This window comes from Aquarana catesbeiana, linkage group LG02 (genome assembly GCF_042186555.1).
Source record: "Aquarana catesbeiana isolate 2022-GZ linkage group LG02, ASM4218655v1, whole genome shotgun sequence".
In the NCBI taxonomy this organism is placed as follows: Eukaryota; Metazoa; Chordata; class Amphibia; order Anura; family Ranidae; genus Aquarana; species Aquarana catesbeiana.
The window spans coordinates 572858507-572882674 of NC_133325.1; the positions used below are offsets into that span (position 1 = coordinate 572858507).

Sequence of the window (24168 nt, forward strand, 5' to 3'; positions counted from 1 at the left end):
CTGACAGAATAGCAATCTACCTAGTTTACATAGGCACACTGCCATTCTGCGTGTGTATTGAACAATCAGCGGGTGCCAGCGTGGGACCCAATGATCAGCTCCCACTGTGTAAAATCATAGCTGGAGCGAGCCCACCGGTAGTGCGCCCTCACGTACCGACACCCGGAAGTGCAGGATCACTTATTGTATATTTTTAGTCAGATACTGGAGGAGACGCAACCCCAATTATGGTGACCTGAGGTGTGCCATGGTGGCCCATGAGAGTAAGCTTAAAAGAGGGCATACCCTGAGTATGAAATATGGAAAAAATGCGGAATGGGTGGGAGGGAAGGAGGGAGGATTAGGGGAGAGGAAGAAGGGGGATTATAAGGCCCCGACCCCTCCTACAAATACAGGCTAGCCAATGGCCAGCCTTCTAACTTGTAGTCAGAGTCAGGATACTAGAGGAGATGTAACCCTAACTGAGGTGTGCCATGGTCGCCAGTAAGAGAAAGCTTAAAAGAGGGCAAAAGAGACACCAACTAGGTACAATAAGTGAACTTTAATGAAAAACATGACAAAGACTTAATCCAAGACTTAATCCAACAAAGTAGCAAAAGCATGTTTGACCTCCACATGGGGATCAGGAATATACCGACTGTAGCAAGATGATAGCTAGCGTCCCATGTATTTGATGACATGGGATGGGACCCCCTGCTTGGATGCCACGGATGTTGCCCCAATCCTGAAAGAATGGTCTGTGCACTGTTTCGGGTTCAACCCCAAGTTCACAATCACAATCCTAACATGTGAGATGAACTGACTAGAAGTAAGAGCCTGTGTAGGGAAGGGAAGCAATGGGCTGTCGAGAGGGGCTGCTGAAAACATGAAGGCGAGCTGATCCAAGACCTCCACTGGACACCAGACAGTGTTGGTTCTGTAATAATTGATCACAAAACCCTGACCTGTCTGCTGGTTCTTGTTGTTGGGGAGTTGAAGTGCAAAATGATCCGGAAACCTGGTAAGGCCACCCTTGAGGAGTATTGGTGCATAAGTCCAGCAAGGGATACCTCCCCAGGTCTGAGGAAACCAAAGTAACTAAGGAAGACGCTGCCTTGAGGACCAAGCTGGGACCCAACCCAAAGGGTGAAAGGGACAACAAATCTGCTAGTTCACAGAACATATGACCGGAGATAGGCAAGCATGTCACCCCTGGCTTGCCCTGCGTTTTCTGGATACCTTTAAGCATGGCTTTAATAGGATGAGCTGCAAAAAAGGACGGTCTGTCAGGATGGAGAAGTGAAAAGAAGTGCTGAATGCCTGAAAGGTATAGCTTAATGGTGTTAAATGACAGTGACAATTTGTCATGACAATAGGCCATGAAAGTCATCATGTACTTAACACCCCCCACCCATTTGCAGGGATGAAGGGACGTGAAGCCACAGAAACACCTCCACGCTGTCTTGTACGCCCTGAGTGGGTTCCTTGACAGTGACGCATTCACCAGGATGGATGCCTGCACCCTGAGAGCGTCTAATCCAACGTCAGCAGGGCAAACGGTGGAACTGGCTTGCCCACCTGATCCGCTTCTGGATGTTGTTGGAAGAAACGCCGGAAATCAGCACAAGGCATCAGCAGCCACATTATAGACCCCACTTATGGACTCCCCTTGGAAATGAAAATTATACCTGAGACCCAACAATGTCAACCTGCGCATGAACAACATTATCAGGAGCCGGATCTATCCTTATTGATGATCTCAGCAGTGGCTGCGTTATCAGTGAAGAAAACCACTGTATGTCCAGACCAAGAGGGTCCCCAGGTGATAGCCGCAGCTACAATCGGATATGTTTCAAAAAGTGCTGATGTCTGGGCAAACCAGGAAATGTCCGACGCCTCCGGAGGCCAAGGGCCTGCTAGCCACTGACACCCAAAAACAGCTGAAAAACCTACTGAGGCGGCGACATCCGAGAAAACTCTGGGAGAAAATGTCGTAGGTGGATGTATGAACATAGAGATCCCATTCCACTCACACAAGAACTGATCCCACATCAGCAGATCTGCCTGAGCATCGGCCTGCAACTGCACTGCCGAATCGGCGTCTTGGTAGAGAGGAAGGAGAGCCAAAAGCCTAGACACAAATGACCTGCCCTGAGGAATAATCCTCATAGCAAAGTTGAACATGCCTAATAGAGACTGCAAGTCTTTCTTAGAGCACACCGGGGACCTGACCAAACTGTTTATGATACCCCAGATCCTGACCAGCTTGTCCTGAGGCAGACTGGCGATCATGAGGACAGTATCTAAGGTGATACCTAAAAAGGTAATCACAGTGGAAAGCCCATCAATCTTATGGGCAGCTAAGGGGGCGTTCAGGTCCATGAATAATTCAGTGAGTGCTGCAAGGTCTTTGGGAGGCAGTGCCGGGCTTTCTAACAACAAGAAGTAATCCAAGTAATTAATGACCTTCCCACACCCCATCTGAGAAGAAAAAACCCAATTGAGAGCTGAGGCAAACGTATTGCAGAGCCAAGGACTGCTCTTGGAGCCAAACGTTAACTTGGAAGCAAAGTAATAACACTCCCGCCATTTGAACCCATGCCATTGCCAGAGAGACGGTTTGATGGGGAGCAGTTTGAAGGCATCTGAAATGTCAGCTTTAGACAACCATGTGCCCTTACCCGTCTGTAAAATATGCTGGATGGCTAAGTCTACAGATGAATATTGCAATGAAAATTCCTCTGAAGGTATGAGGGAATTTAAACTAGGTATGGGTGATGAATGAGGAGCCGACAGATCTTAGATTAAACTAAATTTATTAGAAAAATGTACCTCTTACCACACCAATGGGCCTAACCCTCCACATGCTAAATGGTGAAGACACAAAAGACCCAATGACGAACCCCTTGGCTAACTCATCCTGCAATAAAATATCTACTAACCGGGCGTTGGTGGCAGCAGATAACAAATTGGCACATTCAACCGACTGTAAAGGATGGGTGATAAGACCTGTATGAAACCCCTCAGAAAAGCCTTCAACCAGAAACTTCCTAAGAGCCGGGGATAGGTGGTGAAGCAACCAGAAATCTAACCTGGGGATATTACCTCAGCTCAGTCATGAGGAACTGGACGCCTTGATGGGACAAGCTGACTTGGTGTGTGCCCTGAAACAACTGGCACAAATATGGAGGAGTCTGCACTGGTTGTAATTGCAGTGCAGACTGTGTAGTTAAAATTGTTACACAGCTGAGCCTTGCCTAACAAATTAATGGGTTTGCCCAGTTTATCAAACTGCCCAGAAGGCCCCGTGGAAGAACCACTGGACCCTGGCCTGTTGGATCCTGACGCAACCGGATGATCCAGTTTAGGACACCAGTTGGCGGTGTGGGCAAATGACTCACGGTTGGCACAAGTTGGAGACTTTTGACTAGCAAAATGTCTAAAAGACAGCTCTGTATCAATGTTGCTCCAAACTGAATCTGTGCCCAAGTGGCAGCGAATTTAGCCGAAAAAGATCGGTGATAATCGTAGAAGGTGGGACCACCAGATTTGTGGGCCAGATCTACCACCTTGTGGAGATAAAGGTTCAGCTCCTCTCTTCTTCCCAGGACTGACTGGACAAACAACATCCCTATAGATACCGAAAGATAGAACAATTTTGGCAATGCTCAGCTTGGGGTTAAGCCTAGGATCACGGGTTTTGAGGACCACCGAGACTTCCCCACAAGCATAAGCCTTGTTCTCCACGACGTCCTGTGACACTATGAGTAGGGATGCCAGATTGACATCTTTCCCCTCCAAAATGTCCTTTTTAGATTAGCAGGAATAAAATGGGCAGGAGAAACAGATGGTAATTGAGAAGGAACAGCCAGAGGTAGCTGCACACTGGTGTTACCCACGGAGGATCCGGATGGCCCAGGATCTGCGGAAGCCGCTGCAACTACTACTCTGGCTGGACGGGCCTCCATCACATCCATCCTGTCTTGTAACTGCTGAACAGAAGTGGAGAGTGTGTTTAACACTGCGTGGATCTATGTTAGCGAAGTAATTAAAGACACATGCTCCGCATTGGTAGATGGCTGTGGCTGAGATGGATTGGAAAAGAGAAGCCTGAACAACTCCGCTTTCCTGGCCGTGGCGTAGGAGGGATGAAGGCAAATTCATCACTCTCTATGAAACGTGTGACATGTTCCAATCTGTGGAAAGAACCAACTGAATATAGTCAGCCCAATCACCAACCATGCCCTAAGCCTCAACTAAACTAAAATGGTGAGTGGTGCTGAAAGAAAATAAAAAAACAGTGCGTGAGTGACACTAATAATGACATGACCCCCTACGTGAGTGTGGCGCAAGCCCGAGTAACCTGTTGCACAGAGACAGGCAATTAAAAACAAACACTCAGGGCTTGGTACCTACAGGTCGTGGTAGGCAGGAATAGGAATGTACGTGACGTGCAACGTATGATGTACAGGCGAGAAGATTGCAAATGTTACAATCATTAAAAAAGAAACCTCAGCCTACACAGATCTGTAGACGTGACAGATCCTGGTATGTATTGCCCCTAGCTATGACCCTGGACGAAAAGACACACAGAACACACCTTGCCATTCCTGAATGAAAAATGTAGAATCCACCTGTAACAACACCATGACGACTGTAATAAATCAAATGATAGAAAATACAAGCTGAAAAAAGTAACGACATGCCGACCAAATGAAAATCACCTGACCAGAGTGAACGTGAGCTCTGTGGTGGGAGAACGAAAGGTGCACTTGAGGTGAAAAGTAACCGCGAACAATCATTTTTTTTTCATAAGGGGTAGGATGAACCAGGCTGTGCGTACCCTGATCAGTCTATGACATGTGACATGGTGCCGAATGTACAGATCAGTGGCAGCCCAAGAGGGCTAACGTGGCCACCAAGCTGTAGAACTGACAGACTCGGCAGCCTGGGAGATGGCTAACCAAGCCGTGTGTACCCTGCCCTGGCCGTGACATGTGACATGGTGCTGAAATGTGCTTAAAATTACAGCCAAAAGAGTGTTAAATAATGGAACTATACGTTTCAGCTGCCCGTCATGGTAAGCTAGTGAGATTCCTGACCTGCGGCCCCTGATGCAGGCGAGACTGGCAACTTAACCCAGCGCAACCCCATGTTCTGGCTCAGCGGAACACCCTGCCCGTGGGTGACAGGTAGCAAAGAAACCCTAAGACAGTGTTGCAGCAGACCCTGACAGAACAAAATACCAGTTCCTATGACACAGAGCCCGTGATCCTCTGAACGGTGATCCTCTGCACGCCTCCTCCCCCTCCTCCTTCTGACACCCGGCCCTGAACCTACCTTTAACCAGACCGCTGCGATTTTACACACCCACGTAATGACACTCGATCACCGCACCGCTGAAGAGAGAGCAGGAGACGAGAAGAGCATCCTCCCTGAAGTAAAGCCCACCGGCCGATACACAGGAAAGCCATTATCTGTGATCCTGGATTAAAGCCGAGAGTGAGACCGGAGCTATGCATGCTGACCCGGCCTCCAGGAAACACATACAAGCCCCCAGACACATCGGAGCAGCTCATCCACGCTGATCACCCAGAGACGCCGTTACCCGAAACCAGAAATGATGCGTCGACTGCTCTCCTGAACCCGGAATTGCTAGCCGACGAGTACGTAGGGGAGGAGGGGGGATTATAAGGCCCCGACTCCTCCTACAAATACAGGCTAGCCAATTGTCAGCCTTCTAACATGCGTAATCCTGTGCAGCGCGGCCGTCCTGTAGCAGTAAATGTGTTATGGGGCGGTTGGAAAGTGGTTAAACGATAATATACAGAACTGCCTGAAACCAACCTGCACATAAAACAAAGCTGGTTGGATGGCAAGAAATGTTCCTGCACACTTTTTCTTTCTTCAACTCCAGAAAGGACACACAGACCTGCCACTTTTGGAGGAGAATCATTAAAAAAATGCTTATACATAAAAGAGAACTCTCATCTAATGGATATTGTCCTTATGATCATAAAAGTATTGCTTCCACTTCCATTACTACCACTGACACCAATGGTCCCCATTTTTTTAGTTACCTGTAAGGGGGGATTCTTGGTAATGGCCACCAGTGTAATCAGGTGCCTCTACCAATGAACACCAATGTAAGGTGGTATTTCTCCCACTGACCACCAATCTAAGGGGGGCCTTCTCCACTGACCACTAATGTAAGCGGACACTTTTCCATGAACCACCATTGTGAAAGAACACTATTTTGTTATTCTTTGTTTCCTTTAATTATTATTATTAAAAATGATTATGTTATACAGAGCAGCCCTAGGTGTTAAATAGTTTAAAGTAGTATTAAACCCAAAAGCAAACATTTTCGATATTGCAGTTTACCAATTCTTAGAAGTGGGGGCTGCATTTGTTTTCTTTTTAGGCTTTCCTCTATTTTCTATCTGGTGATCCTGCCAGTAAGTCTGTTGTTTTTCTACAGAACAAGCTGTCCTGCAGATGAAGCACTTAGAGGGTTAAGACAAACCATTTAACACTGACAAGATGTGCTTACCATGATCAGCTTTTATTTATTTATTTATTTATTCATATAAAACCTTTATCCCAAAAGGAACAAAACTTTTGCTGTAACTGCTTATAAAATGTGAACTGGAGTTTGGCTTCAATTTGCTAGTGCATCTAACACCCCCCCGGCTGATGATGCTGCTGTCCAAAGGTGTTTCTGTTGCCCCTTAATCCAGAGTGGAGGCACCCTAAAACACCTGTAAACGAAATGTGGCTAAAGCTTCATGCACAGGAGACTCCAGTGCAAACTCTGCTGAACACATGTTTTTAAAAGCTGAAACCGGTGTTTAGAAACGCCCGTTTTGCCGCGCTTGCATGCCGCGTTTAATTGTGTTTGCGTCTAGAAGCGTTTAGTTAAGATAACAAAGAACCTCCCCAAGCTCAGAAAGCATGATAAATTTTAACTATTTCTGCCATTTTGATCAGAGTGAGCAGCAGCAGCAGAGAGAGCAGTTGTATACTTGCATTTGCCTCTCTTTCTGTGTTTTTTTTGGAAATGGATCCCATATTGAACATATTGCAGAGCAGATAATGACATTTTGTGACCCGACTTTGGGGCCCGTATCTCGGGGCCACTTGGTGCTAGGAATGCCAACTTTGGATATGTTGTAGTGCTAGTTGCACTGTGTTTGCACACCACATTTGGGGTTCCTAACACCAAGTGGCCCCGAGATATGGGGCCCCAAATTCGGGTCACAAAATGTCATTCTCTGCTGCAGTTTACCATCATATTTATGTGTTTTCTGGTCCAAAAAATAGGGTTCCTTTAAAAACACGGTACCGGCGTTTAGCCGTGTTTAGCGTCTGAAACGTGGAAAACTTTTGCGTCCGAACCCATTTTTTGCTTCTAGAAAAACGAGGTTAAACGCAACTGCCTAAAAATGCCAAAAAACGAGACTGTGTACATGGACACATAGGATAACAATGAATGTGTTCAGGGGCAGTTGAAAAAAGTGTCCAACTGCCTCTGAACGCCCGTTTAACAGCGTCTTGTGTGCATGAGGCCTTAGCCTCGGTTCACACCAGAGGCGGCACGACTTGCAGGTCGCCTCACCGAGGCGACCTGCACACGACTGCCGGGGCGACTTGCAAGATGACTTCTGTATAGAAGTCTATGCAAGTCGCCCCCAAAGTAGTACAGGAACCTTTCTTCTAAGTCGGAGCGACTTGCGTCGCTCCGATTAGAACGGTTCCATTGTACAGAATGGGAGGCGACTTGTCAGGCGGCTAGGTCGCCTGACAAGTCGCCCCCGTGTGAACCGAGCCTTAGTGTGAGTTACCGCGTTTGCTGCGTTTAGAAGCGTTTGGACGCTTGAAATACCTCTAAACTCAGCGTCTGAACTAATTTGTTTGCTTTCCAAAAAAGGCCTCTAAACTCAACTGCCTAAAAAGGACTATAAACGACCCTGTGTACATGTACTGATAAGATAACATAGAGGAGAGTTCAGGAGAAATTGAAAAAAATGCCCAACTGCTACTAAACTTCCGTTTACCAGCAGCAGTGTACATGAGGCCTTAAAGATGCACAAGGTTAACACCCTGTAATTATCTGAACGATATAAGATTACCTAAAGTCAAAATGTTATCAGCTAGTGAACTGTTTGTACATTGTCCATATGCTGAAAATGAAATCTGGATTCAATCAGCATCAAGTGGTGATTAGGAGAACATTGTAGGCTAATCCTCTAGATCCAGTGTAGCAGAACAAGGAGCTACCAAATGCCAGGCTTTTAAAATCATATTAGAAACAACCAGAGCAGCTTTAAAGGAAACTGATGTACAGGGCTTGCCATTTCTGACCTGCTACTGAAAAGGTAGATCCTTGGCTGTCCTATGATATTTGTTTGATGGCTTCAGTATTTGAGCCATAAAGCTAGAACAAATTTTGCAGAACGGGAAGTCTGACTTGCATACCACGGCTTGTCAGTGTGCCTCAACAGGTTGCAACTAAGAGATGTCAGAGCACGAAACACGTCAATCTTGCCCTGTTCTGTTGTACCCCACTATATGATGATTTTAATGTGAAGTGTACAATAAAGTCTGAGAAGAGAGCAGTTAATCAGGACCCTTGATCTTAGGAGCTCTGACTTTACTAATGTGAATGCCTCTTCCAGGTTAATGACTCAGAAAGTGCTGCAGCCATATGAAAGTGCTGTAGCCATAGTTCCCCTGAAGCATATCCAAATCTCCTACAATTCTATCTCATTCTGTACTTGAATTTCAGAGACAAGCTATCGGAAAGGTTTGGCCTTTTGGACTCATGTATGATTCATATTATACCTTATTTCTAATTGTTCTAAAGACTTCAAAGAAAAAAACATGTTTTATGTTGGATTATTACCCTGGTGCAAGTTTATTCTTGGACCCTACTGGGAGGGTAGTATAGCTAAATCTTTTATTATATTTATCTCTTGTTACACTTTAACCACTTGCCGACCGGCTCACTCCGATATACGTCAGCAAAGTGGCACAGGTGCGCAAAACAACGTACCCGTACGTCACTCCGTCCTTGGCGGGTAGCGGGCACGCGCGCCGCCGGTGGCCCGCGATCATACCATGGAGAGGCAGAACAGGGAGAGTAAACAAGGCATTTCCCTGTTCTGCCTAGCAACATGACAGGGATCTACTGCTCCCGGATCGGGAGCAGTGATCTCTGTCAGGTTCTAGTGAGCCCATCCCCCCTACAGTTAGGACACACTGAGGGAAGACACTTAACCCCTTGATCGCCCCCTAGTTTTTAACCCCTTCCCTGCCAGTGACATTTACACAGTAATCAGTGCATTTTTATAGCACTGATCGCTGTATAGATGTCAATGGTCCCAAAATAGTGTCAAAAGTGTCCGATCTGTCCACCGCAATGTCACAGTCACGACAAAAATTGCAGATCACCACCATTACTGATAAAAAAAAAATTATAATAAAAATGACATAAATATATGCCCTATTTTGTAGACGCGATAACGTTTGCGCAAACCAATCAATATACGCTTATTGTGATTTTTTTTTTTACCAAAAATATGTAGAAGAATACATATTGGCCTAAACGGAGGAAGAAATTTGTTCTTTTATGTATTTTTTTGGAAAATTTATTATAGCAAAAAGTAAAAAATATTGCTTTTTTTTCAAAATGATCGCTCTTTTTTTTGTTTATAGCGCAAAAAATAAAAACTGCAGAGGTGATCAAATACCACCAAAAGAAAGCACTATTTGTGGGAGAAAAAGAATGTAAATTTTGTTTGGGTACAACGTCGCATGACCGCGCAATTGTCAGTTAAAACAATGCAGCGCCGTATTGCAAAAAAGGGCCTGGTCAGGAAGGGGGTAAATCCTTCCGGGGCTGAAGTGGTTAATGCCCTGAACAATGCTTTCCTCGCTATAAAATATAACATTCGAATAACTTTTATATAACTTATTTAAGTGATTGTAAAGCTTTTTTTTTTTCTTTTTTTAATAAAAATAACAAACATGCCTATATTTACCTGCTCTGTGCAATCGTTTTGCACAGAGCAGCCCTGATCCTCTTTTTCTGGCGTCCCCCCACCGGCACTCCAGGCTCCTCCTCTTCATTGAGTGCCATGCGGGCTCACTCCCGAGTCGCCCTGCTGCATCCATTGACATAGACAGTGGGACTCGACCCCGCCCTCTGCTCCTGTGTCACAGCTTTTGATTGACAACAGCGGAGCCAATGGCTCCTGCCCCTATTAATCTGTCCAATGAAGAGAGCGACAGCGGCTGGAGCTGCGCTCGTGCACATCCCTGGATCGGATCGGGTTCAGGTAAGAAAAAGAAGGGGTCTGGGGGGGGATCTGCAGCACAGATGGTTTTACACCTTAATGCATAGAATTCATTAAGGTCAAAAACCTTTAGACTTTATAACCACTTTAATACTAGATGGGATAGGGCTTTTTGTTTGGTAAATTTTAATTACAAATAAAAATATATAAAACATTTATTTCTTATTTTCTTTAATCATAATATACTAAAATATCTAAAACTTGATTAAAGCTGGTCATAGATGATTGTTGTTTTTGTTTTTTTTTGATCAACCAGCTAGCTGATCAAAAAAAAAAAAAAAAAAACGAGTCATCTATGGCCAGCTTTAATCAAGTTTCAGAATGATGAGATTCCCCCATCTATACTTTCGAGGTGGATGAAGGAATCCTCCCCATTGCACTGTTGTATTCTGACAGTGGGACTCCTCTGCTTTCATAATACACTGATCAGCACTGCAACTGATCAGCTGCATGCACTGATCGAACACAAATTTTCCAACAGTCCTGTTCGAGAGTTAATAACTAGGTCAAATCCTCCTAAACAGGAAAGGCCATAGATGAACTGAAATTCGGCCCATCCTCGCTGAACCAGTCGAATTTCGATCCATCTGTGGCCAGCTTAAGGCTGAACTCGGAGTTAGGTAAAAAAAATTACCCTTCCAGTGTCTCCCCCCTGCCCTCCCCCTCCCTACACTGCAAGGACTGAATGCTTGTTTTGTCTAGGTTAGAGGAATAAGCAGTTATACTTACCTTATTGCTCACTCCCATAGGCCACCTCTGCACCATATGACCAGTCCCCCAAAGCCATTTCTCTTCCCTGCGCTGTTGATAGCATGTTTCCTGAAGTCATCATTTACAGTTAAGGGACCAGCAGTCCTGCATTGTACACGAAGATGGTGAGAGCCTGCTCACAACTCAGAGAAAGAAAGTGCTGGCTGCTGTGGAATGTGAGGAATAGGGTAAGTATAGATGCTTCTTCCTCTAGGAGCTTAAAGAGGAACTACAGTCTGCTCACATAATTTGTAATAAAAACATCTTTGCCATTCTGAAGCTTCCCTCCAAGCACTTTGCATATTATTTTATATATATACTTTAATAAATGGAAAGGTGAAAAAAAATGACTGAAGTTCCACTTTACAGATCCCTGCAGGAGTAAAAGATTATGTCTTGTCCCTTTTTCCTACAGAGTGTGATCTTCCTGCTTTTGCTCACAGTGGATAGGCTAAGTTACTAAGCTAAAGGGAACCTCATTATGAAAAATCCAATTTGAAGACAACCCTCATCCCCCAAATTATAAGGTAAAATAAAGCTGTCTAAAACTGAAAAAGAAAGAACGTTTTGCCTTGACGTATACTTTAATATATATACATAATTATGGAAAACGGTACTGGTGAACACAGCTTTTTTCAAAAATAAACAAATTATTGTTCCAAAGACTCCCATTTAATTTTGAGACATCAAATCTTCTTAACAGTTTTTACCTTTACAAATGGCAGCTGATAAGACAATATCGAATGTAAAACACGTATCTGATATACATCATTGAAACATTAGCAGCAACCAAGAAATCATAGAAGCAAAGCAAGTACGCTAGGAGAAGGTCCTTGGATTCAGGTCACTAACAATCTACAGTTAATCTTCTAATTAATGGATTATCTTTTTAGACAAACCTCTTTAACTAATCCAGCCATGAAAGCACGATGTTCCAACACACAAATGGTAAGTAACATTTCAGTAATATTTTTTTTAATTGAATTTGTTTACTGGAAAGGGAAACGAGTAACTAGATTTTATGGGCTAAAGATCAGTATGGTTAGTCAAGAAAACCGTTATTTGTTCTGATTCTTCAATCATCTCAGTACATCTCAGTACAAATCAAGTTTAAGAATCAATTGGTTGTTTTGCTCCAGTTTTACTGGCCTAAATTTAACGTTTCTGTGGGTCCCTTACCACTGTGGTGTCCGTTTATGAAGCAGTGATCAGCGGTGATCCCGAGGATGGCCGCTGATCACAGTCCATAAACAGTTTATGAAACAGTGATAATCGGGAGAGAACATGTTTGAACTTGTTCTCCCGCCGATTATCTCCACACATGGAGAGGAGAATCCTCATTGAATGACACAGTAACGGCCAGTTTATGAAGCGGTGATCTCATCACTTCACTGGCGATCTGTGTCAGAATTCACACTCCCAGGTTCACCAGCTCAGAGGTGGTGAATCGGGGAGTGAAGAGGAAATCTGGGGGGATCTGAGGGGGAAGGAGGAAGATTTTTAACTTCCTTATGCCTCGTTCAGACCCCCCAACACTGTAAGCATGTCCCCCTGTCATATTTATGTGTATACATATATATACATATATACATATAATGTGTATATGTATATATATATATATAATGTGTGTGTATATACATGTATATATAATGTGTGTGTGTGTATACATGTGTATATAATGTAGGTGGACTCGTTATTTTATTAACAATAATCCACGCCGTCTGTCCATGTATTGAGCGGTGATAATTTATCACTGCTTAATAAACTGACATCTCTGTATTTCTGGTTCTGTAATCTCGTAAAGTCTCACGAGATTCCAGTATCAGGAGCCGTTCTCCACTGTTGGAAGCATTTGTAGATCTCTTCACTCCTCCAAAGGTGAAGCGATCTACAAAGCTTCATAAACAGGCACACAGAGGAGAAAGATCTTCACTGTGAATGCCGGAGAACGAAGCAGTGAATAGATTTCACTGCTTCATAAACGGACACCTGTATGTAATACAATTTACGCTGTGGCTTGCAAGCTTTCGAATTTCAATTTGACAAAAATACGGCACACCACAACAAGATTCTGGTTTGCCATTTATGCTGCTCTGAGCTGACTTTTCTTCAACATATATTTTTAGGATTACATCTGCCCCGATTATGAAATCAGGAAGATCAGGAGGTAGTACAAAACCCAGATTTAGGCAGGCCATATGCACAAGAGATTCAAACCATGTAGAGGCAGGCTGAATGTACTATGTTAATGGATTGATCAACTTGGGTACAACCAGCATGTTGGGTTTTACCTGAGATTATTGCTAGTGGCTGCTATAATTGCTAGGAAAAATCACTTTCTTCTCCGGGCGGGGGTGGCTTCACCTGCTCTCCCCGCTGGGAGAAGACAATGGCCCAGCAGGAGGGGTTCCCGCATCAACACTGTCTGTGTTGATGGGGGAATTGAGCAAATTTCTTTCCTGCAACCCGTGGTTGAAAGCTTATGCCCATGGGGGGGGGGATTTTACAATATCTGTGGAGCCCATTTTTGGAAATATGATAGAAACTGCAAACACCGGAACTGATATATGCTAACTTTTTACTCATATGAAATTAGGCCCAGCTAGGCTACTCGGTAATATAAAGTTGGACACATACATATGTAAAATCTTCTTTATGCCAGAGACACACTGTGATCAAGTTTGGATCCACTAATCTATTATTGAAGTGGATCTTCACCCCCCCCTTTTTCCCCCACTTACTGGGTGGTCAGTTGTGCACAGTTCAGATACTCACCTATCCAGGTGATGCAGCGTTGTCCCACTGAGATCCTCTTGTCTTCTGCCACCACTAGGTTCAATGTTGCCATTTTCCTTTTGACATCATCAAGAGGCTCTCCGGCTCTTCCTGATTCAACCACCACACCTCCCGATGACGGGAATAAAGGGCTATGCTTCCTGGGATATGTGACGTGCATATCCCAGGAGGCACAGCTCACATTGTGCACGTCATTTGCCTAGGCGAGTAATGTGCCTATTCATGTAGCAGAGGGTAGGACGGGTGGATTGGAGGGAAGTCTGTTCTAAGGGTGAAGATTCAGTTTAACATTCTATTCAAATGATATACATTTAGGGATGTCCTAACACTACACACTCATTGCTACACCATGGTTTATCTGCATTGTTCCTTCTCATTGTACATTGGGTTGTGACTCCGCCTCCACAACCTGATAGGACCACATAGCTATAAATTAATGAGTAGGCACCCGCCCCAGTATTCTCTTATTTTTCCTCACCTGTCAGGACCGCACAGATCAGCACCCCCTTACCGCTTCGCCCCAGCCAGGTTCCAGCCTCTCCTGGGTGGAAGTCCTTCCTGTACAGCCTCTAAACGAGCTAAATGGAAGGAGCCCCACTCTGGTGATCTCAGGGGCACCCTCTTTCTCATTTGTCTGCCTGACCATGATATAAGCCTTAAACAGGCTTGATGTGTAGCAGCCCATATAAAGCCTTAAATAGGCTTGCTGGAGGAATGGCCTCTGAAGTCTCAGCTTTGGCCTCAGAAAATAAGCCTTAAACAGGCTTAGTTGTGTGCAGCGGTCTCCCCCCCTCCCCCTCCTTCACTCTTCCTACCTGCTGGGCTCTGTTGTCCTCCAAACATTCCTCCGTGGTCGCCGAGCGTCCTCGCGCATGCGCAGTGCGTCGTCTCAGGGCGCTCCTCTGCCTTTGCCAGATTCTAAGATGGCGCCGAGTGTCTCGCGGCGCTACTGTGCATGCACAAGCGCTCGGCGCTAATGGCGGCAGTTTTAAAAAGCCCCAGTGTCAGTTTTTCATTGCTGCTGCTGGATGACTGACCTGAGACAGTTTTTTTCTCTCTGAAAACGCTCTACAAAGGTAGGTGTCTTGTCTTTTTGCCCAGCTGTCTCCTAAAGCCTTATTTCTTTCTGCATATCTCAATCCTACTGTCTCTGCAGGTTTCCAAACCACTCTTCCACTATGGAGACCACTGCCCCAGTAGATCACCGCCAGCCTAATAGGTAAGGGGGGGGGGAGACAAGGGTAAGTAGTGAAGATCGAAAAAGAGAGCACTACTAATGCTACCTAAATTGGTCAGCCCTATCAGGTCCTCAGGAATGTCTGCTTCAAGACAGAGAGAGACCTCGCATAGAAGAAGTCGCTCCAGACACAGACGGAGCCGATCCTACCACAGGAGAAGCCGCTTGAGAGGGTCGCAGAAGGAGCCGATCTAGATCATATTCTAGACACGGTCGATCCCGCCATAGAAGATCTCCTTCGCGCAGACCCCGGTCTCCCGCACGCCACTCCCATCCCTCCGGGAACGCCTGCTGGATTTGTGGTGTGGCGGCTCTCCCGGATAAACTGGCCTGTCAAAAATGTCTAGAGGAGGCCACAAAAGAAAGAATCTCAGATACCGGAGAATCTGCTGGAATCTCAGCTCCGCAGGCCTCGATGGCGGATGTGGATTTTTCTACCAGTGCCTCTCCAGCCCGGGCCAGCACATCAAGGGAGCAAGACTCTCTGTCCGATAATGAGGGTCTGGAGGTATCGGCCGGATTTGACTTCTCTCTAATAGAGCCGTTTGTCAAGTCGGTCAAAGAGGCGATAGGATAGGAGGACCCCCAGGAAGTTCAACCAAAACAAAGAAAATATTTCCCTCACCTTAAGAAGGATCCAGAGGCCTTTCCGTTTATAGACGAACTGGATGACCTGATCAAGGAGGAATTGCAAAGACCAGAGAAGAAATTTAGTCTGAATAACAGACTTCTTAAGCTATATCTGCTCAAGGAGCCTAAAGTGACCCCCCTGGTGTCCCCTCCGGTGGTAGATGCATCTTTGATGCGCCTAGCCAGGCACGTTACACTCCCGTTAGAGGACGCGGTAACATTCAGGGACGTGCTCAATAGGAAGATCGACACGGACCTCAAGAGGGCTTACCTGTCAGCAGGAGGCGCCTGCAGGCCTGCGATAGCACTTGCAGCAGTAGGAAGAGCCATCTCGAGCTGGTCTGCAAGCACCGAGAAGCTCGTATTGCAGGGTGCAGACCAGGAAAAAATAGTTAAAGCTTTGCAAGAACTAAGCTTGGCGGGCGACTTTGTGGCAGAGGCCTCGGTCGATACCATTAGGTCTGCATCGAAATCTATGCTGGCTTCGGTAACGGCCAGAAGAGCATTATGGCTGAAACCCTGGACGGCGAATCCAGCCTCCAAGTCTAATTGGTGTCGCAACCCGTTTGACGGAGAGAATCTCTTCGGGACGAAATTGGACTCAGCCATCTCTAAGGTGACTGGTGGCAAGTCTGGGCTCATCCCCTCGGATAGAAGGCACAAACAACAGAGACCTCCTCCCTTTAAGCGAAACCTTCCAGAGAGGTATAGAGACGCGAAAGCGTACAGACCGGGGAAAGAGTACAGAAGGAGCTGGAAGAATCCTCATTCATCTTTTATGAAGTTCCAAAAGCCCAAGACCCCCGCTTCTAGTGACCAGAAGCCCTTTTGAAGGTGCGCCCGTCCAGCCAGCGGTAGTGGGAGCAAGACTCTCCAGATTCAAGCTGGTCTGGGCGGAGACCATAAAGGATACCTGGACTCTGGCCATCATCAGTTTCGGCCACAGGTGGTCCTTCAAAAATCGACCCCCAAGGGATCAATTTTGTCCAACTCGCATTCCTCCATCTCGGGAAAGAAGGTTGTCTCTACTGAATTATGTTCAGGATCTTCTCCAAAAGCGGACAATAGTAAAGGTCCCGCCAGCACAAAGAGGCAGGGGATTCTATTCTCCACTATTCCTCGTCAAGAAAAAATCGGGGGATCTTCGTCCAGTTCTAGATTTAAAAAACCTCAACAGATCCATCTGGGTGGAGTCATTCAGGATGGAAAGCTTGCAGTCTATCCTCCAGGCCATAAATCTGGGAGACTGAATGCTTTCCATAGATCTCCAGGACACCTACCTGCATATTCCAATCCATGCGGCATTCCAGAGATTCCTGCGATTCTCGGTGGGTCATGGGCACTTTCAGTTTCAAAGTCTTCCCTTCGGGATATCGACAGCTCCCAGAACATTCACAAAGGTCCTATTACCAGCAATAGCCTCCTTAAGAGAGAAAGGTCTAAGGGTTCACCACTACTTGGACGACATCCTCCTCCTCTCAAACAGCTGGGAGTCACTCGTGCAACATTGCGAGATCCTAGTATCCACTCTAAAAAGTTTGGGATGGATAATAAATTGGGGAAAAAGCAACACCCAGCCTACCCAAAGGATGGTCTTCCTAGGGGACGAACTGGACACCCGAGCAAATACAGTGGAGCTGCCACGGGAAAAAATGTCTCTACTAATCCAGAAAGTAAAGAAATCAATCCCGGCTCCGTTCTTACCAGCCAGAGCATGCCTCAGCCTTCTGGGTTCCCTATCAGCAATCATTCCAATGGTCCAGTGGGCTCAATGGAACACCAGACTCCTTCAAGCCTCCTTCTTGCACCAGTGGGACGGCTTGCCCATGTCCCAACTGATTTACATCTCGGAGGAAGCCAGTCTATCTCTGCATTGGTGGACACACCCCTACAATCTCAGGAGATGCAAACAGATAGCCATTCCCCATTAGGAAGTAGTGACTTCGGATGCCAGTCTGGAGGGATGGGGGGCACACTACCTACATTATGTGGCTCAGGGCCGCTGGCATTTCAAAACCAAGGACTTGGTCTCGAATGTTCTAGAGATGAAGGCAGCCTTCCGGGCCCTTTTGGCATTCAGCACCTTTCTGAGAGGGAAACAAGTTCTCATAAAGATGAACAACTGAGTGGCAGTAGCCTACATCAACAGGCAGGGGGGTACCAGGAGCATCGCCATGATGCAGGAGGTCGGCCCGGTGATGCGGTGAGCTCAACTGAACCTTCTGGATCTGAGGGCGGCTTATATCCCAGGAGTCCAGAATCTCCTAGCGGATTCACTCAGCAGAACATTCATTTCCAACAACGAGTGGTCCCTGAGCTCCCAAGCATTTGCCCTCATATCCCAGACATGGGGTCGTCCGGACATAGACCTCGCGGCAACGCCAGCAAACACGAAGTGTCAGAGATTTTTGTCGAGGATTCCCTTTTCCTCAGCGGAGGGAACGGACTGTCTCCTACACCCCTGGAACTTCCGCCTAGGCTACATTTTTCCACCAACTCCTCTTATAGCCAAGTTTCTTCTGAGGCTCAAGCATTCAGTAGCCCTAGTGCTGGCTGTGATTCCCTTCTGGCTGCGGAGGCCTTGGTTCACCACCCTCCTACAGCTGAACACACTTCCACTCCCCGTGTCGGCAGATTTACTGACCCAGGGCCAGCTACTCCACCCGAGCCCGGAGAGGTTACACCTAACGGCCTGGAGGCTGAAAGGTCTAGATTTCTAGGCCAAGGATGCTCTCGGAAGGTAGTCGATACCCTGCTCCAGGCTAGAAAGTCTACCACAAATAGTACCTATGGAAGGATTTGGGAAAAGTTCACTTCCTTTGCTCAGGAACAAGGTTGGGACTCTTCTTCCCCATCAGTAGTGCAAGTGCTCGAGTTCCTCCAGTCAGGCCTGGACAAAGGTCTTGGGTCCAGCACCCTAAAGGTACAAGTATCTGCCATCTCTGCCTTGACAGGAGTTAAATGGGCCCTCAATCCATTGGTGGTTCAATTCCAAAAGGCCTGTCTAAAACTAAGGCCTCCTAGAAAGCCTTCATTTCCGACATGGGATCTCTCAACCGTCCTGGAAGTCTTATCCAGAGAACCATTCTTCTTCCCACTTGAAGACATCTCCCTTTGGGACCTGACACTAAAGGTCTCATTTCTAATCGCTATTACATCAGCCAAGAGAGTCTCAGAAATGCAAGCCTTGCTAGTCAAAGAGCCGTATCTGATGATCTACCCGGACAGGCTAACCCTGAAGCCTTCAGATCGATTTATCCCAAAAGTCTCCTTCATTTCACTTTAACCAGGAGATTGACCTCCCGGCCCTCGTCACGGATCAGGGCGCTCCTCGTCCACTGGATGTCAGGGGTAACGTTTTGCAATACCTCTCAACAACCAAGCCATTCAGAAAGTCTGAAAACCTTCTAATCATCCCACACGGATTTAGAAAAGGCCAAGCGGCCTCTGCCCGTACCATCACCTCATGGCTTGTGAAAATTATCAAGAAGACCTACTCCTTGAGCACCTTGCAGATTCCAGAAGGCTTAAGAGCACATTCTACCAGGGCAATGGCTACTTCATGGGCAACTTACTGTAGAGTCTCAGCGGAAACCATCTGTAGAGCGGCCACCTGGTCCTCCAGAAACACCTTCATATCCCATTATAAAGTGGATGCTGCACGCTTATCAGCAGTAGAATTCGGGAGGGCCGTTATACAGGCCAACTCTTCTGTTTCTTGTCAATAAATTTACTTTGCATTCCCACCCAGTCTGGCGAGTTACTCCCCAATGTGTATGCTGCCATGATGCGACAGGACAATGGAAAATTGTATACTCACCTTTCCGTAATTTTCCTTTCCTGTCGCATCTTCATGGCAGCATACAATCGCCCACACTTCTGAGGTGACTTATATATACAGAGAATACTGGGGTGGGTGCCTACTCATTAATTTATAGGTATGTGGTCCTATCAGGTTGTGGAGGCGGAGTCACAACCCAATGTGTATGCTGCCATGAAGATGCGACAGGAAAGGAAAATTACGGAAAGGTGAGTATACAATTTTCCGTTATCATATACTGCAGTCTAAGCACTTCTATGCACAACTGCACCATGCAGTTGCGGCCCAAAACATATCGGTAGACTTTTCTCTTTCTCCAACCCCCATTTTTGGTATGTTGCAATACAGTAAAGTACAGAAAGGTGTTATAGCTAGCTGTTACGCATCTTTACTCTCCATCTATTCAAAAGCATATCCCTGCAAGCCAATGGAACAGTGGCTGATCTGGGGGAATTGACCAGCAAGCAATGGGAGATGGCATTGGAAGCGGTGCATGATAGTTCCCTAAATACCTCTCTGTGCCTTTTCTAACTGTACATCTTGTTGAGAGTACATTCTACTCCTCTTAAATTATTCAAGATGGAACTTCTCCCTGACCCTGCCTGCCCTAAATGTAGCAGGGATCTTATTCATGAGTTATGGCGCTGTCTAAAGTTACATACGGTAGATACTGGGAATCCATACTTTCTACCATTAATCAAGCATTCCAGTGTACTTAACCCTTGGACACCAAATGCTGTTTATTAGGAATGCTAGGTGATGTACTCTCAGATGCATTTTTTAACTACGGAAGCAGTCTCCAGGGCCCTGTTTCAGGCTCGCAGAGTCATTTTGCTCCACTGGAAAGGTGCTTCCCTTTCCACCCATAGAGAATGGGTAACTCATATGGGCACCACTCTTAGCTATGAACGGGTTATCTACCAACATAGGGGATGCCCGTTCAAATTTGAAAAAGTTGCTGGTCTCTGCATGCTATTTGTTATAATGCTTGTGTAATCTAACTTAATGGAATTGTGTATGCTAGTTTTTGCTGTAGATTGCTTTACACTTTAGGGGAGCAGTGGGACTTGAAATGGCAGGTATCAGCTTTTATTCATTTTGGACTGAAATGCAATATCGGTAAAGTGTAATCATGCCCAATGGAGGTATTTGTGTATCTGTTTAGTTCTGGAACCTGTATGTTTGTTGCACTGAGCTCCTTCTATTTACTAATCTAAAATACTCCGTATTTATAGTACATGTTACTTCAATATTTTATATTCCTGATATGTGTTTGTTTAATTCAGCTTTAACCACTTCAATACCAGGCACTGAGACACCTTCCCGCCCAGGCCAATTTTCAGCTTTCAGCGCTGTTGCAATTTGAAGACAATTGCGTGGTCATGCAACACTGTACTCAAACAATTTTTTTATCATTTTGTTCCCACAAATAGAGCTTTCTTTTGGTATTTGATCACCTCTGCGGTTTTTATTTTTTGCGCAACAAATAAAAAAAGACCGAAAATTTTGAAAAAAAAAACAAGTTTTTCTTTGTTTCTGTTAAAAATTTTTGTAAATAAGTACGTTTTCTTCTTCAATGATGGTCACAGATACAGCGGCACTGATGGGCACTGATGAGGTGGCACCAATGAGGTGGCACTGGTGAGGTGGCACTGACAGGCACTGATGATGGGCACTGATAGGCGGCACTGATAGGTGGCACTGATGGGCACTGATAGGTGGCACTGGTATGAGGCACTGATGGGCACTCATAGGCGCCACTGATGGGCACTCGTAGGTGGCATTGATGGGTAGTTATGGGTGGCACTGATAGTTGGCACAGATGGGCATGGATGGGCACTGATGGGCACTGACAGGTGGCACCAATGGACACTGATGGGTGGCACTGATGACACTAAATGTTTGCACTGATGCCCCTAAGGGTGGCATTGCTGGGCATCACTGCAACATAATGGTGCCAATCAGTGCCCATTTGTGGGCACTGATTGGCACATATTGGGCACTGACTGGGCACACTGGGCACATGTGGATGGCCATGGGGTACATACCTGGCCATCCACATGTTGCCCCTTCCCTGATGGTCCTAATGGCGATCCCTGGTGGTCCAGTGTGGTGATCTGAGACGCGAGTGAGGAAGAGCCGATCAACGGCCCTTCCTATTGACATCGTGATCAGCCGTGATTGGACACGGCTGATCACGTGGTAAAGAGCCTCCGCCATGTCATTGCGTGGGCGCCGCCGGCGGCGCGCGCGCGCCCCGGCCGGGAGCTCCGTGAGACGGGTCGCAGGTCTCGCGGACTCGATCGCCGCGGGGATACTCGCAATCTCCTCACGGAGAGGATGAACGGGGAGATGCTGATGTAAACAGCATCTCCCCGTTCTGCCTAGTGACAGTGTCACTGATCACAGCTCCCTGTCATCGGGAGCTGTGATCAGAGTAATGACACACACAGCCCATCCCCCTACAGTTAGTAATCACTCCCCTAGGACACACTTAACCCCTCCCCGCCCCCTAGTGGTTAACCCCTTCACTGTCAGTGTCATTTACACAGTAATCAGTGCATTTTTATAGCACTGATTGCTGTATAAATGACAATGGTCCCAAAAATGTGTCAAAAATGTCCGACATGTCCGCCATAACGTCGCAGTCACAATAAAAATCGCCGATCGCCATTACTAGTAAAAAAAAACTTATTAATAAAAATGCCATAAAACTATCCCCTATTTAGTAAACGCTATAACTTTTGCGCAAACCAATCAATAAACGCTTATTGCGTTTTTTTTTTTTTTTTTTACCAAAAATATGTAGAAGAATACGATCGGCCTAAACTGAGGAAAAAAAATGTTTTTTTTATATATTTTTGGGGGGATATTTATTATAGCAAAATGTAAAAAATAATGCGTTTTTTTCAAAATTGTCACTCTCATTTTGTTTATAGCGCAAAAAATTAAAATCGCAGAGGCGATCAAATACCACCAAAAGAAAGCTCTATTTGTGGGGAAAAAAAGGACAACAATTTTGTTTGGGAGCCATGTCGCACGACCGCGCAATTGTCAGTTAAAGCGACGCAGTGCCGAATCGCAAAAAACGCTCTGATCAGGAAGGGGGTAAAATCTTCCGGGGCTGAAGCGGTTAATAAGACACAATGTACAGGGATAGGGACAATTGTAGACACGCACCCACACTCACTCAGGTTGAACTGGATGAACAAGGAAAAGGGGCGCCTCTGAGTATATATCAATAAACATTTATTTCAACAAACAATATCCACTCACATGGAAGACTGTAGTGTTACGTTCCGGTGCGTCTCTGGGCAGAGGAAAAACTGGAGGACCACAAGTCTCAGCAAGTCCGTGCAGTGCTGATCCCACATCGGATCCTGGCGAGGATGGATAGTGGTAGCTGGACACAGCAGGGGCTCCCTCAGGTCTCCAGATGGCACTTCCGGGTAGGGATGGGTTAAAATAACACAGACCCACTGTCTGCGGGTTCCAAGGATGGGGTTAAGAGGACGCCAAGGCCGATCGCCGGGCGTGCTGCAGAGTATGGTGAGGCTCGTCTGGCTCCGTGGATAGAAAAACACCATTACCACTCTAAATGCCTGTTGCTAGGGGGTCCCTCGTAGTCTGCCTCTTCCAGTGCCCATCCTTGGAACCCGCAGACAGTGGGTCTGTGTTATTTTAACCCATCCCTACCCGGAAGTGCCATCTGGAGACCTGAGGGAGCCCCTGCTGTGTCCAGCTACCACTATCCATCCTCGCCAGGATCCGATGTGGGATCAGCACTGCACGGACTTGCTGAGACTTGTGGTCCTCCAGTTTTTCCTCTGCCCAGAGACGCACCGGAACGTAACACTACAGTCTTCCATGTGAGCGGATATTGTTTGTTGAAATAAATGTTTATTGATATATACTCAGAGGCGCCCCTTTTCCTTGTTTATCTTTTAACCTATTGGACCTCGCTTCTGGTCTTTTTTTGGTGGCAGCCCTGACTGATTTCCCCTTGTATATATATTTATATATACCCATCCGGCCATTGGACTATTTAGGAACAGTTATTTGAGGTATACCTGCATTGCGCCTTTTTTACTTGTCCTAGGTTGAACTGGATGGACTGGTGTCTTTATTCAACCTTACTAACCATGTAACTATGTAAAATACAATGTTTTTCACTATTGTTTTTCAAACTGAAATGATAACTCCAAATGCTACCCATTAAACATATACTGTACTTTCCCTTAAAAGCACTACTGAACTACAACAGATGAATAAGGCCCTTTCCACATGGGGCGGGCTCCGTTGAAGTCCACCTGCTCAGCGGGGAATCTGTCTGCTGATGTAAACGGACCGCATGTCCTTTTACACCTGACTGCCATCCAATCAACCAGTCGGATAGGGAATGGATCTGTTTTTAGCGGATAGGGAATGGATCTGTTTTTAGCGGATAGGGAATGGATCCCCATCCGTCAGTTTTTAGCAGATAGGATTGGATTGGATGTCATCAGGTCTGCCTGAAAAACTGACCTGAACGGTCTGCCCGCGTGAAGGTGCACAAAGACAGAGAGGTTGATTTACTAAAACTGGAGAGTGCAGAATCT

General features: G+C 46.0%; 1 protein-coding gene across 1 annotated transcript in view; it reads right to left on the bottom strand.

Annotated features, from left to right (window-relative positions):
• PLCXD2 (phosphatidylinositol specific phospholipase C X domain containing 2) overlaps positions 1–24168 on the bottom strand; it is a 55284-nt gene that overhangs the window by 20914 nt on the left and 10202 nt on the right. The window lies entirely within an intron of this gene.